Source organism: Magnolia sinica, chromosome 8, assembly GCF_029962835.1.
Source record: "Magnolia sinica isolate HGM2019 chromosome 8, MsV1, whole genome shotgun sequence".
Lineage (NCBI taxonomy): Eukaryota > Viridiplantae > Streptophyta > Magnoliopsida > Magnoliales > Magnoliaceae > Magnolia > Magnolia sinica.
In genome coordinates, this window is record NC_080580.1 from 72,823,086 (window position 1) to 72,837,007 (window position 13,922).

The 13,922-nt window shown below is 42.4% G+C and overlaps 1 pseudogene; it reads right to left on the reverse strand.

Moving 5' to 3' along the window:
* Window positions 1-5,075: 5,075 nt before the first annotated feature.
* On the reverse strand, window positions 5,076-5,752 carry LOC131254307 (pyrroline-5-carboxylate reductase-like; annotated as a pseudogene).
* Window positions 5,753-13,922: the final 8,170 nt, after the last annotated feature.

The following is a 13,922-nucleotide window of genomic DNA, read 5'->3' on the forward strand; positions in this document are numbered from 1 at the left end:
AAAAATTATTATCATTCATTCATTCAATTACCACCTGCACAATCATTCATTCATTCATTCAATAATGCATCAATTACAATCCTTCATTCAATCAATTACAATTACAATTACAATAATGCTAAAAATACAAAGAAAAGGTCATCATCCTTTTCTTGGTGAGTTTGGTCCCCAACTGATGAATATCCCAAATCTAACACGTGCTACAAAGATCCTCTTCCCTTTGCACCAATCTCCTTTACATTTCTCTCTATTTTGCAGGAGGCAATACATTTCCATCTAGCCGTTCTTTTTTCCTTCAAGATTTCTTGTTGCCAATAGAGAGGATATAAAAATTCAGTATCAACATAACATACATTTTCTATTGCATTGAAACTGAAATAACTAACACAGATTGATGAACAACCAAGCATGTTTTGTAAACGCTAACATGATAAAGAAAAATCTTAAAGAAGTGCACGTTAATATCCTCTGGCATATTTTCTAAAAGTGCTGGTACTCTCAAATATAATGGATGCAGTGCAAATACAGAGAGCGAGCTGTCAATCCAAAAAAATTTAAATGAAACTCACTTAATCATTCCCTGATACAAACTGAGCACTGACTTCAATTCACAGTGCATGCACCAAGTCGGTGCACGTTTATCTCCATCCCCACTCAAGAGGTAGTGAGGTGTGTAAATATCAGATGTCCAAATGGTCAGAGATATCTTTTTTAATATAATTAAAATTACCATCATTCTACTAGATGCAAATCCACAAACTTCACTCGTTCTGATCATTGCACAAGTTTCCTTTGATCCACATACTTCACTTGAGCTTTGGATTTGCAATTTAGCTAAGAAGCAATAGGCTAAGAAGCAATCATATTTTCCAGACACATGAACAAGGAAATTTCCGTTGTCCGATAATGAAAACGAAATTTCTCAAAATGGCCCATAGAGATGAAAAGGACAGTCTTGAAAATGCAATCAGTTACTTGCTTAATACAGCAAAGTTCTGTCCTTTTCTGAATAAATATCTTACAACTCTATAATCAATGCTTGTAATGGGAGAAAAACACTAATGGCAACTCAACTCCATGTTTGTGTGATGTAAGGGAAGCTAACATGAGCCCTGCAACGGTTTGACATATTAGTTCTATGCATGTATGGTGACCAGGGATGTAGATCTTGTGGGCCACTGCATGGATGGATTGTTGGGAAAACCCCGCAGTGATGGGGCAACCTTGACCATCTAGCTATTATGAGCTTCGCTGGGAATTTGGACCATTGCTTTGTTTTCAAGTGGATACCACAGTCCGATTGCTAGATTCATGGGAGTGGTGCAAGTGCTTGCAAAGCATCCCATAGAATACCTATTTGTTTATGGTAATGTTTAGTTGTAGCACATATCATGAAATTTTATTATATTTTACCTATTTCAATATTTATGCAATCTTATTCTCCAAAATGCCTCCTCACCAACATTAACATTGTTTGTACTTTGTACTATTTTCTATTGCTAGTAGAAAATACCCAATTAGTTAGCCTCTTCCTACTTAGGCTAAACGCATGAATCATCTTCCCTGCAATGAATGAACCTGAATGCATCACCTTGCGTATGATTACATGCATTTGAATTATTTCATTGTTTAGCCAATCTAGGAATATGAACTGACTCAGGCTCTTCAAAGATTGGTCAAATTCCAAGATTGAGGGCAACTTTGGAGCCTTCAAGTAGTGACCAATTCCAACATTGATGGGCCCACCTTCTGCCCCCTATTCCCAAAAGCTGAGATTAGCAGATTTGGGCCTTGGAATTAAGCAATGTTAAGATTGATGAGCCCACCTACTGCTCAATTCCCAAGAGTATCGATTGATAACTTTGAGATTTTCACTAATTTTAAGATTAATGGGACCCACTTGCTGCACCCAGTCCTCAAAAACTGGCATGGACAGCTCTTATAAAAAAGGTCATATCCCACCCGAACAGACGTGAAAGAATCCACGAAATGTTGGTATTGCAATGTAAAAGCTAAAAATAGCTTAAAACTAGGGAATAAGAAAAAATTACCTTAGCAATGGCGGTCATGTAATTGTTTGTTTCCCAAGATCAATCTACACAGAGATACTGGCTTATGACAAATCTATACTTGAGCCCTCCAGTGCCTTGTTAAAATAGTCAATAACCTGCTCCAAAGCATGTAATTGGACTATAAGTTTGAAGTTCAAATAAGATATCAAAGAAAGGCTCAAAAAGTGCCACTGATAAAAGAAAATTTAGAAACCAAATCATTCAAACGGTCACATTCTGACATAGAGCAGGATGATCAGATGGCAACATTCGCCAATAAACCATGGACAACTTGAAACAAATGCAGACATACATGAAGGCCATGAAATAGGCAGTAAATCCTGATAAAACAATCCTAGCTTCTAATCCATTGACACTTGTTTATGGCAATAGGACCGTTGGGCATGAAAACATTTTTAATCATCCAATAAATGTTCATTTTGATAGTTAGACAATCAGATAGTGTAAATTTTGGTTCATGATATATCTAAACTGAGAACCATTAATTGAACAGTTTAATTTGACTTGTATGGCTTGCATGCAATTTATGTAATTTGTAAGTGCCTGCATATCATCTATTACACTCTGTTACACCATAAAAAATGAGGTGCCCACAAGCAAATCTAAAGAGGTGCAGTTCAGGAATAGCTAAACAAACAGCTCATCATGCTCAATGGTTGTAGAACACACAAGCAATGTCAGGAGAAAAAAAACAAATTTCTGTCCACTGTGAATTCATACATGCATATACATGTATGAAATTATGAAGTACAAAACATTAGTTTTCTTTTTTCCTTAACGAAATCTCCTTTTTTCAATTAAATTTTTTTTAAAAAAAAACCAGAATTTTTGGTCCATCTTAGTGTTTCACTGCAGTGGATTTCCCAATCCTAAGTGGAATAACAAAACTTGAGTGCTTTTGGATGCTCAATCCAAATGAATTGCAATTCATTGAATGTGAACTGATCCAAGTTTCATGAAATATTATGATCAAACATTACAGAAGTCATATTGAAGTATAGAAGATTGGTAGGAAAAGATGTAGACATCGTCATGCTATAATTTGAAAATATCATCCAAACATCTCATACCATTCATAAATGAACTTGCATTAGTGACCACTCACTATGTCACATCCATTTGCTTCACACATGCCAAGTAACTTCTACTACAAAAGAAAGACCGCAAATCAGATCTCTAGTTAAAACTTAAAAACAATGTTCTACTATTTATACTAAAACAAGTTGTGAACCTATTATAATCCGGCCTGGCTGGTGATATTCTAGACTATAGCTCTGATGGGTCTCAATTTGGACAAAGAATGTCCCCAGATTGGAAGTTCCTAATCCTTCAATCAATGGCCTACGAGTAAACAGTTAAGGAAAAAAATACAGTAACAAGCCTAAGAAAAAGGACAAAGATTGTATGGTTAGGAACTTTTTCTTGGATATGATTGGGCCCTGATAGAACAAGAGCTTGTAACAATTAAGAACAATCACTAACGGAAAATTAATTTTCAGTGCAGATAGGTAATTACCATTCTCATTCAATATGGCTTGAAAGTATAGACCCACAAAGTTCAAACATCTTGACCCTTCTATGAGTTCTTTGGAAAGTATTATCATTTAAAATAAATTTTCAAGCTGTGCTACCTGACATATTAGCATGATGATCCGAGAAATGTAGGTCCTTTCCCATCATGGGCCTGCATTAGCCATTCATGGAATGTGCATCAACAACTAAAGGAACTTGAAACATTTTACATAAAAATAATAATCAGTAATGGTTAACCAATGATTGCTTTACATTCAAACTCAAGAACCTATGACATTAATAAGATTGAAGTTTAACATAGAACAGAGTCAATAGGATGATGGAACAGCCAGATATTTCATAAATAAGAACATATTGAATAGTATCCAAGCTTGCTCTGATTGATAATTGAATTTAAATTTGAATAGTATGTAGAATGATAATTGAATTTGAATCATAGGAATTAAAGCTTAACAGAGAGGAGTTAAAAAAAAAAAAAAAAAAGACCGAAACTGTAAATTCAGATGATTTTGAGTCTAAATTAAAATACATGATATGTAATGCCAACCTCATTCAAATTAGAATAATGATACCTGATTCAAGATTGTTTTTTTTTTTTTCATTTTTCTTTGTTTCCTTTAGTTCAATTCAACTAAGCATGCCTTGCATCTAAACACGCCTTACGTTTAATATAACAACGTCTAGAAATCTTGACATGGTTTGTAAAGTAGATATGATTTTTTGCTAAACCACCTGCAACCAGCTAACCAAGCAAATGTATTTCTTTTTACAATGAAACAAAAAGGAGAGGGAGTTACCATTATTGATCGAACTTCATATACAAAAAACCCCCAACCTACCAAGAAAAAACCACAACCAGTTAAACCAGCCATCAAGTAAGTAACTAAAAGAATTCTTTAATATGAGTAGGGACACTGCATTGCATTTGGGAAGTTTGAAGGCACTTACCACCTCACCAGTTAGCTTGTATATAGCTTGCCATACAGTTCCAAGGTACCATCCCCAACTTCCTCAATTACCTTGTACCTGTGACATCCAAATCATCTTAAATTAAATGGATAGGATGGTAACCTACATTACATTGTAAGAAATCTCATCATTACTTCAGAGTCACAACTTGCGCCAACACATTCATACCTTTTTGATGAATGGGCTTCAAAGCCTTATTCATTAATGACTCTTCAAACAAAGCTTCAACACTGTTGTGCAGTTGCAGGCCATATGACGAATGTACCATACACCAAACTTCTTGAAAGAAATAGAAATACCAAAAAGTGTAGTTAGTGTTATTTCAAGCATTGATGCTACAATAACAATCAAGATCAGACTCAAAGAAAAAGAAAAAAGCGCATAGAAAATGGAACAAGCTAGTAGTTAATATCATTAAACCCACTAACACATGAAGCACAATCCCTAGCACCAGGAGAACCAAGTGGACTGTCAAAATGGCCATTAACTAAAACTGATGGATTAGTATCCTTTGACTCTGTTGATGAGATCCAACTCACGAACACTAGCAATGGTAGCTTCTGTAGGTGATACAACATCATCTTTGAGTTGTCCTGGGTGCTTTCCTAAATTGATAGCCATAGCAGTTGCTCCTAGAACTGTTTGGGAAGCTAGCTTCAATGCAAGATCTCGTGGAAGACCAGCAGCAACTCCTCCATCAGCCATAGTGTCCATTATTATAGAAATATGTATGTTGGTCCACTGCCAATCAAGCCTGTGACTACGTCAAAGATTTTTTCGTCTGCTCTCCACATCTTGCCAATTGCTCCAAAAATACACTCTATAAGTTTTTCAACTTCTTTTGTTGCCATTTCTCCCTAGCTCATAACTGTTGCTACCTCACCAATAGTTGGAGTATTTGGCATTACCCTGATTATTCAACCATGGCCAGCCCATTCCTGCAAATCTTTTAATTTTGTTCCTGCAGCAATGGACATAAGAAGTTTCTTCCTTGAAAGCAGTTGCTTCAACTCCAAAACCACCTCCTTTACATCTTGAGGTTTTATAGAGAGAATGATCATTTTTTTCTTATTCAGTCCACTTCCATTGACACCACACAATGCCAAGACAGTCTCCTTTACCTCTAACCCAACAAAAACATGCGTAGTCCAAAGAACGAGCAACAAAAGTAGGACCATGGAGGGGCAGTTTCTAGGCAAACAACTATGCACAAAGCACCTACAAACATGAAAGGTAATGCTTAAGTAGTTGGCTGCACAAAATAGAAAAGGAACCCACTATACATGATTACTAACATGACTCACATGCTAACAAGGTCAACACCTTAATACAACTGTGAGGATCTAGAGGATTCTCATGGAAACATAATAAAAACCACGAAAAAAGCTTACCATGAGGATTTGGAAAAAGCGATCTGTGAGATCATCCCCTTTAAGCAACCCACTTTGTTGTAACTGTGAGATTTAATGGGTATAAGCTACATCAATATAATTAGTTTCACAACGCATAACATCAACTTGAAAGGAAATCATTAGTACAAAACAGTAGTTTTCCAAGAAGTTATGGACATTGAAATTTTGGCAGTCTAAAATGGTTGTATCCCCCAAAAAGAAAAAAAAAAAAAAACCTATACAAGTATGAAGCATGCTAACCTGTGTATGATTTGGAGATGATTAGATTGTCATATCACCTCCTAGTTCATCAATGACCATATCTACTCTAGTCATAAAATCTGGTAAGACTTGAACAAAAGTAGCATCATAAAAAGGAGTAAGAATAGAATTCTGACCAATATGAATATTGGGCCGTTCGTCTAATCCATGTTTAACTCCTGATCCATAGCAATTAGACCAACCGAATGAAGAGTCTAGATGTCACTGAAGACTAATTACAATATGGGAGGACAGTGACTTCCATACTACTTACTGGGTGTTGATTAATGAAGCCCATATATATTATGGGGAAGAGCTCATTTTTTTGTTCTTTTTCTTTTTTTGCTTTTTCTTTTTTCCTTTTTCGAAGCAAATAGTGAGGAAGAGCTTTACTATGCCCACAGACGAGCACAGTCAGCTCATGTTCACACCAGAACATGTGACAGCATGGCACATATATATGATCCAATCCATCCAACAGAAGGATCCCACCATCTTGATGCCCTGTACAAAGAATCAGGTCGATCTAGGCACAACCTTCAGATTAGAAGCAGAGAACTAGTAATGGAAGAAATTCACATACCATGAAAAGAAGAATCCGATATGCATCTCTGCAACCAAAAAAGTTTAAAATTTTAAAACTACACAAATAGAGAGAATGTCATACTAAAGAAACTAGTAAATATAGTTTGCATATCTTACCATTGTTCTCATGTTCTGTCACGCTCCAAACTTGGAAACTGGGCTCACAAAATTCCCGATCGTCGAATCCGGCGCCGACAGCCTCCGTAGAACCCCATTCTCGGCTCCCAGCGCCCATTCGCCAGGTTCTAATCCTGGGATGCTACAAGGAGGATTTTCAACATCAGTTTGATTCGTAATAAGCATAACCCACAAACAACAACCAAAAACTCCATCACATTTTCACTATAATAAAAAACTTTACAAGTACAATGAGCATAAGGGAAATACAATGAAGTGATAGACCAAAAGTTCCAAAAAGATCAGCTACGCGCCCAAGCCTCTGCTGCGATCCAACGTCACCCGCACGCAACGGTCGTGCATAAGCTTATAAAGCTTAGAGGGTGGTGAAAGTGTATGCTCAAGGTGGTAATGCGGCTATACAGTATCAGAGGCGGAACATGCCGATGAATGCCAAGAATACTATAGCCGTACCAAGGCCATGCGGTGCAAAGAATGATGTCGGCCATACCAAAGCCATGCAATGCGAAATGCAAGTCAAGCATACAAATCCTCATCTAAGTCCACATGTCAATACGGCTCAAATCTGGAATATCACCGGGGTCTAGTACACTCCAAGCCAAATTGTCGCCCCATCGCGCGCAATAAAGTAAGTGGAAAAGACCTCACTATCCGCCTGCCAATATCGGGCTCGGCTCGTCAATAGCGGACCCATTCCTCGAGCTGGTCAGACTCAACCTAGCATAGCCCCCTACTCTCGGGCGGGTAAGGCCGCACCCCCTTCCAACCGACCACGACACAGTGGAAAGCGCAACCGTCTGGTAATCGGCACTCAGCGCTCATGCATCCACTCGGTCTAGACGTTGGAGCAACCTCCTGGTACCATAAGGGTTTAGGGACTTTCACCCAGGGATATCTATCGCACCCCATGTAGAAAGCAGTATTTACATTATCCAATCCCGCCAACCACGATACGTCCGTGGAGGCTACGGGCACTGATGTCGCTAGGGCATACAAGAACCAATCACACAATGCGAATGCATGAATCACACTATCCGGTCATGCAGCAATCTGCGCGTATCGTGCGCTCATGTAGGGCAACACCCCTTGTAACGGGAGCCCCTAAACCATCTGCCCAAGGCATATGCTATGATCGGGCATTTCTCATATCAAGCATACGTATGATGCATATGATTATGAATCATGGAATTAAACATGTTATATGGGATGGATGATAATCATAATAAAGATGGGCCTAGACGGCCTACACATTAGATGTACGCCTAACAATGGCCCTAGGGAAAGTCATAATGCGGACATTTAACCACACTATACTTGCAATGTGGACGTCAAACCACCATTGCTCCCAAGTCATAGCCCTGACGTAAACATCATTACACGCACCAATGGGCCTTACGTTCATTGCAATGGACTATAACCCATGGGCCTTAGAGTGCATCAAATGGGCCTAATCATATGGGCCTTATATTCATCAAGTGGGCCACATCATTGGGCCACACCAATGGGCCTATGTGCATTGCAATGGGCCTTAACCCGTGGGCCTTAGAATGCATCAAATGGGCCTACTCACATGGGCCTTATATATCAAATGGGCCTCGCCAATCGGGCCCCCATATGTACATCAAATGGGCCTAACCCATAGGCCTCAAAACATTGTTAATGGGCCATAACCCATGGGCCTTAGAATGCAGTAAACGGGGCTATTCTCATGGGCCTTATGAGTATCAAATGGATCACACCAATTGGGCCCTATATGTACATCAAGTGGGCCTCAACCCATTGGCCCCATTACATCTTAATGGGCCTCGACCCATGGGCCCCTAATGCATTAAATGGGCTCGGACCCATGGGCCTTGCATATACATTAAAGTGGGCCTCAATCCTAGCCCATAAGTGAACTGAAATGGGCCCTCCCCCACCTTTATATTATATATGATATACTATATAATATGTATACATTAAATATAACATTATATATAATATAATATTATATATCTGTCTATATATATATATATATATATATATATATATATATATATATATACATATATAAATACACACACGCATGCACACACACGCGCGCACACACACGCATGCACGAGGCTTACGTCACCACTGGCCCCGCCGTCTGCCTGGACGGTGGCCATATAACACATACCTCACTGTGGGCTCCATGTGGGGCCCACCATAAAGTTTATATTCCATCCCACCCGTTGATAGGGCCACGTAGGCCTAGATGAAGGGTGGACACAAATTTTCACCCTGATCCAAAACTTCTGTGGGCCTAAAAAGAGTTTCAAAGATGGAGGTTTAATCCCACTGTTTCCTACGGTGTGGGCCACTTGAGTCTTGGATCAAGCTGATTTTTGGTGTGGGACCACGTCAGGGGGTGGCCCACCCTATGCACGGTGTAGATAGTATACAAGCGTCCGTCCGCCCGGACGCTGGCGCAGGCAGCCCCTGCTGCCGCCTGACACAGCAGCAGCAGCTGCTGTGTGCTGCTTATTTTTTTTTTTTTATTTTGATTTCTCAAGGATTTTACAGGTGGGGTCCACCTCTTGCAGATCTGCTCCGTCAAATAGCTCCCCATGCCTCACGACAGGCAAAACAAGCCCAATATTGGGCCTGTTTCGATGTATAGAAGCAATATGGGACATTTCAATGGTAAACTCACCGTTTGCCATGTTATGACCTGCCTGAAAATCTGATCGGTCCCATCTTTGGACTCAACGCCTAAATATGGCTTGGGAAAGGAATGGATGATGTGGATTTAATACATACATTAAGGTGGGACCTACATAAGTGGACCACCCCCATAGCCTTGGAAACAAACTGATATTAGTGTCTTTCCAGCAACGTCCAGCGTCCCTGGACGCTGGACTTTGTATATTGGTTGGAGGTGGGCCCTGCTTAGGTGGGCCACCAAGTGATGGATGGCATGGTACTACATATATAAGGTGGGTCCCCACTTATAAATAATTTGGGTAAAATACTTACTTCATGGTGGGGTCCATTAAAGTGGGCCACACAACCTCATTATAATAACAAAAATAAAATAAAATAAAATAAAACAAAGGAGCGAGAGATAGAGAGTGAGACCGTGTGATGGAGGGACCCCGGCACTATGGGCCCTCCCTTGCACTAAATCATACATCAAGTGGGTCCCATTTCATGTGGCCCATTAAAATTAAATCCAACGGTGGAGATCCCATCTCCACTAAATTAAATGGTCTAGATGACCCTAAATATGCAAGAAAATAAACATCATGATGGGGTCCATGGAGAATGGCCCCATCATGGAATGATCATGGTGATCCAAGTGGGCCATTGGCCACATCTTAGGGTCCAAAGTGAGATCCGAACCATTGATCGGTTGGCCTCACTTGGCCCATCTTAAAAACATCAAAAACTATCCTATCCAAACACCCACCGCTTGATCTTCTTGCTCCCTTGGCTTCCTTAGCTCCTTGTGCTACTCTTTGATGGAGGAAGATGAGAAATGGATGGTTGAGATGAGAGATGAAGGGGTAGGAAAGGTGGGCCTCACAAATGCCATTTTCTCACCATGGGAGGACCATACGTATGAATTTTGCTATGGGAGAGTTTGAAATGAGAGAGAGACTTGTAAGGGAGAGAGAGAGAGAGAGAGAGAGAGAGAGAGAGATGGGTGATGGAGTGATGGGGGATGGTTTGGGTTGAAAAATTGTAAAAAGGGGGTATGGTTGATGTTGAAAATGGAAAAAGAGGAGTGGTGAGGTGGAAAGAGGGTAGACTTTTGAAAAAGGTGGAGATGGGTTGTAGTACTTGAGGTATGGGATGCTTTAATGGTTGATTGATGGGACTAATTGTAGAGATTCCCTCGAAATCCGCAACGCGCGGTGTTTCTTCGGAATAAACGCTGATCGGCATCTTCTTGCCTGGGTATCGGTTCGGTGCGCAAGTCACGGCGTTGGAACCGCGGCGACGACGCGGTCGCTATGATATAACTTTCGGACCAAGCCGACGTCGGTGCGCGGGACCTGGCTTAGGATCATGCGCAAACACCGAATACGGTGCGAAGGTTGCCGGAATTTGACCGGAAGGACCGCGGAAGCTAACGGAACAGTACGGATTAGGACACGGGTCTTACAGCTCTCCCCTCCTAATAGAAATTTCGTCCTCGAAATTTACACAATCATCGCAACTAGGCAGAACTCAAGAGGGAGAAGAAACATAACATCACTATATAAAATCAGAGATAACATACAACATACAACACAATCAATCATCAAAAAGATGGGGATAACGCTCTCGAATCTCAGCCTCGCGCTCCCAAGAAGCCTCCTCAATAGAATGGTGACCCCACTGAACCTTCACCAACAGAATGACCTTGGTTCGAAGGACCTGCTCCTTCCAATCAAGGATACGGACTAACTGCTTAATATAGGAAGCGTCCTCACGAACCTTTAACGATTGCCAATCAATAACAGGAATGATGTCTGACCCACACTTCCTCAACATGGAGACATGAAAAATGTTGTGGATGCCAGACAACTGAGATGTTAAGGCAAGCCGATAGGCCACGATGCCAACTCATCCAGTGATCTCAAAAGGTCCTATGAATCTCGGGGCAAGCTTGCCCTTCGCTCCAAATCGAACTAAGCCCTTCATGGGTGAGACCTTGAGATACACATGGTCTCCTACATTGAACTCCAAGGGATGACGCCACGATCAGCAAAACTCTTCTGCCGGCTCTAAGCTGTGCGCATCCTCTGTGTGATGATATCAATAGCCTCTGACATCTCCTACACAAGCTCGGGACCTAGGAGATAGAGCTCTCTAACCTTGGTCGAAGAACTTGGTGATCTGTATGGTCTACCATATAGTGTCTTAAAAGGAGCCATGCCGATGGTCGCCTGATAGCTGTTATTGTATGCGAACTCAGCCAATCGTAGATGCTCATCCCAGCTACCCCCGAAATCAATCGCGCAGGCCTGAAGCATATCCTCAAGGATCTGGTTGACCCTCTCGGTCTGGCCATCGGTCTGCGGATGGTACGCGGTGCTGAGCTGCAAATCAGAACCCATCGCTCTCTGGAAGCTCCTCCAAAACTGAGACGTGAACCTCGGGTCTCGGTCAGAAACGATCGAGACTGGAACGCCATGCAGTCTCACAATATCCTCAATGAATAATCTCGCAAGCCGGTCCAAAGGCCAAGTCGCACGTATCGCAATAAAATGTGCCGACTTCGTCAGTCGATCAATGACAACCCAGATGGCGTCATGACCGCGCTGAGTCCTCGGCAAGCCCATAATAAAATCTGTCGACACGTGCTCCCACTTCCACATCGGGACACTCAATGGCTGCAATAGACCAGGGGGTCTCTGATGATCGGCCTTGACACGCTGGCACGTGTCACACTCGGCCACAAAGCTGGCGATCTGGCGCTTCATCCCCGCCCAAAAATACTGTCGCCTCATGTCATGGTACATCTTCGTCGAGCCAGGATGGATAGAAAACCGCGATCGATGTGCCTCGGTCATAAGATCTCGGCGTAGCTCAGGAATATCCGGGACACATAATCGGCCTCTGAAGCGAAGTCCACCATCCGTACCAATCTGCCAACTGCTCGACTCTCGATGAGCCCCTTTAATGACTCGTCTGCCTGCTGAGCCTCGATCACCCTTGCGACAAGAGAGGGTTGAATCGACAGGCTCGATAACTGCACAATAGAAGACTGCAAGCCAAACTCAAAGTCATACTCTGCTATATCCTCGAGCATCCGCCACTCCTGAATCATCATATGCGCCACCAGGCCTCGTGGCTGACGGCTGAGGGCATCCGCCACCACGTTCGCCTTACCCGGGTGGTACTGGAGATCGAAATCATAGTCCTTCAGGAGTTCCATCCAACGCCTCTGCCTCATATTCAACTCAGACTGTGAGAAGAGGTACTTCAAGCTCTTATGATCAGAAAAGAGCTCGAACCTAACCCCATAGAGATAGTGTCTCCACACCTTCAGTGCGAAGACAACTGCAGCCAACTCTAAATCATGCGTGGGGTAGTTCAGCTCATGGACCTTGAGCTGGCGAGACGCGAAGGCCACTGGTCTCCCGTGCTGCATCAGGACAGCACCCAAACCAATATGCGAGGCATCGGTAAATACAATAAATCCGTCACTCCCAGAGGGAAGAGTGAGGACAGGAGCGGACGTCAGACGGTCCTTTAACTCCATAAATGCTCGCTCGCAGGCGTCACTCCAAATAAACTCTGCGCCCTTCCGGGTCAACCTGGTCAACGGGGCTGCAATACGAGAGAAGCCCTCAATAAAACGCCGGTAGTAGCCCGCTAAACCAAGGAAACTACGGATCTCGGACGCAGTCGTGGGCTGGCCCCACTGACGCACTGCCTCAACCTTCGAGGGGTCCACTGCGACACCCTCCCTCGTCACCACGTGACCGAGGAACTTCACCTCCTCCTGCCAAAACTCGCACTTCTCCAGCTTCGCATACAACTGGTGTGCGCGGAGGGTCTGCAACGTAACCTCCAAATGCTGCTCATGCTCCTCACGAGTCCTCGAATAAATCAGAATGTCGTCGATGAAGACTACAACAAACTGATCGAGATACGGACGGAAGACCTCGTTCATCAACTGCATGAATACTGCTGGCGCATTGGTCAGTCCGAAGGACATAACTTGGAACTCAAAATGACCATAACACGTCCTGAAAGTCATCTTCGGAATGTCCACCTCTCGGACCCTGATGATAACCAGAACGCAGGTCAATCTTCGAAAAGAACTGTGCACCCTGCAGCTGATCAAACAAATCATCAATCCTCGGGAGCGGATACTTGTTCTTGATCGTGACCTTATTAAGCTCGCTGTAATCCACGCAGAGCCTCAACGAGCCATCCTTCTTCTTCATGAAGAGTACCGCGCGCCCCCACGGCGAACCGCTCGGACGGATAAAGCCTAACTCGCGCAACTCGTCTA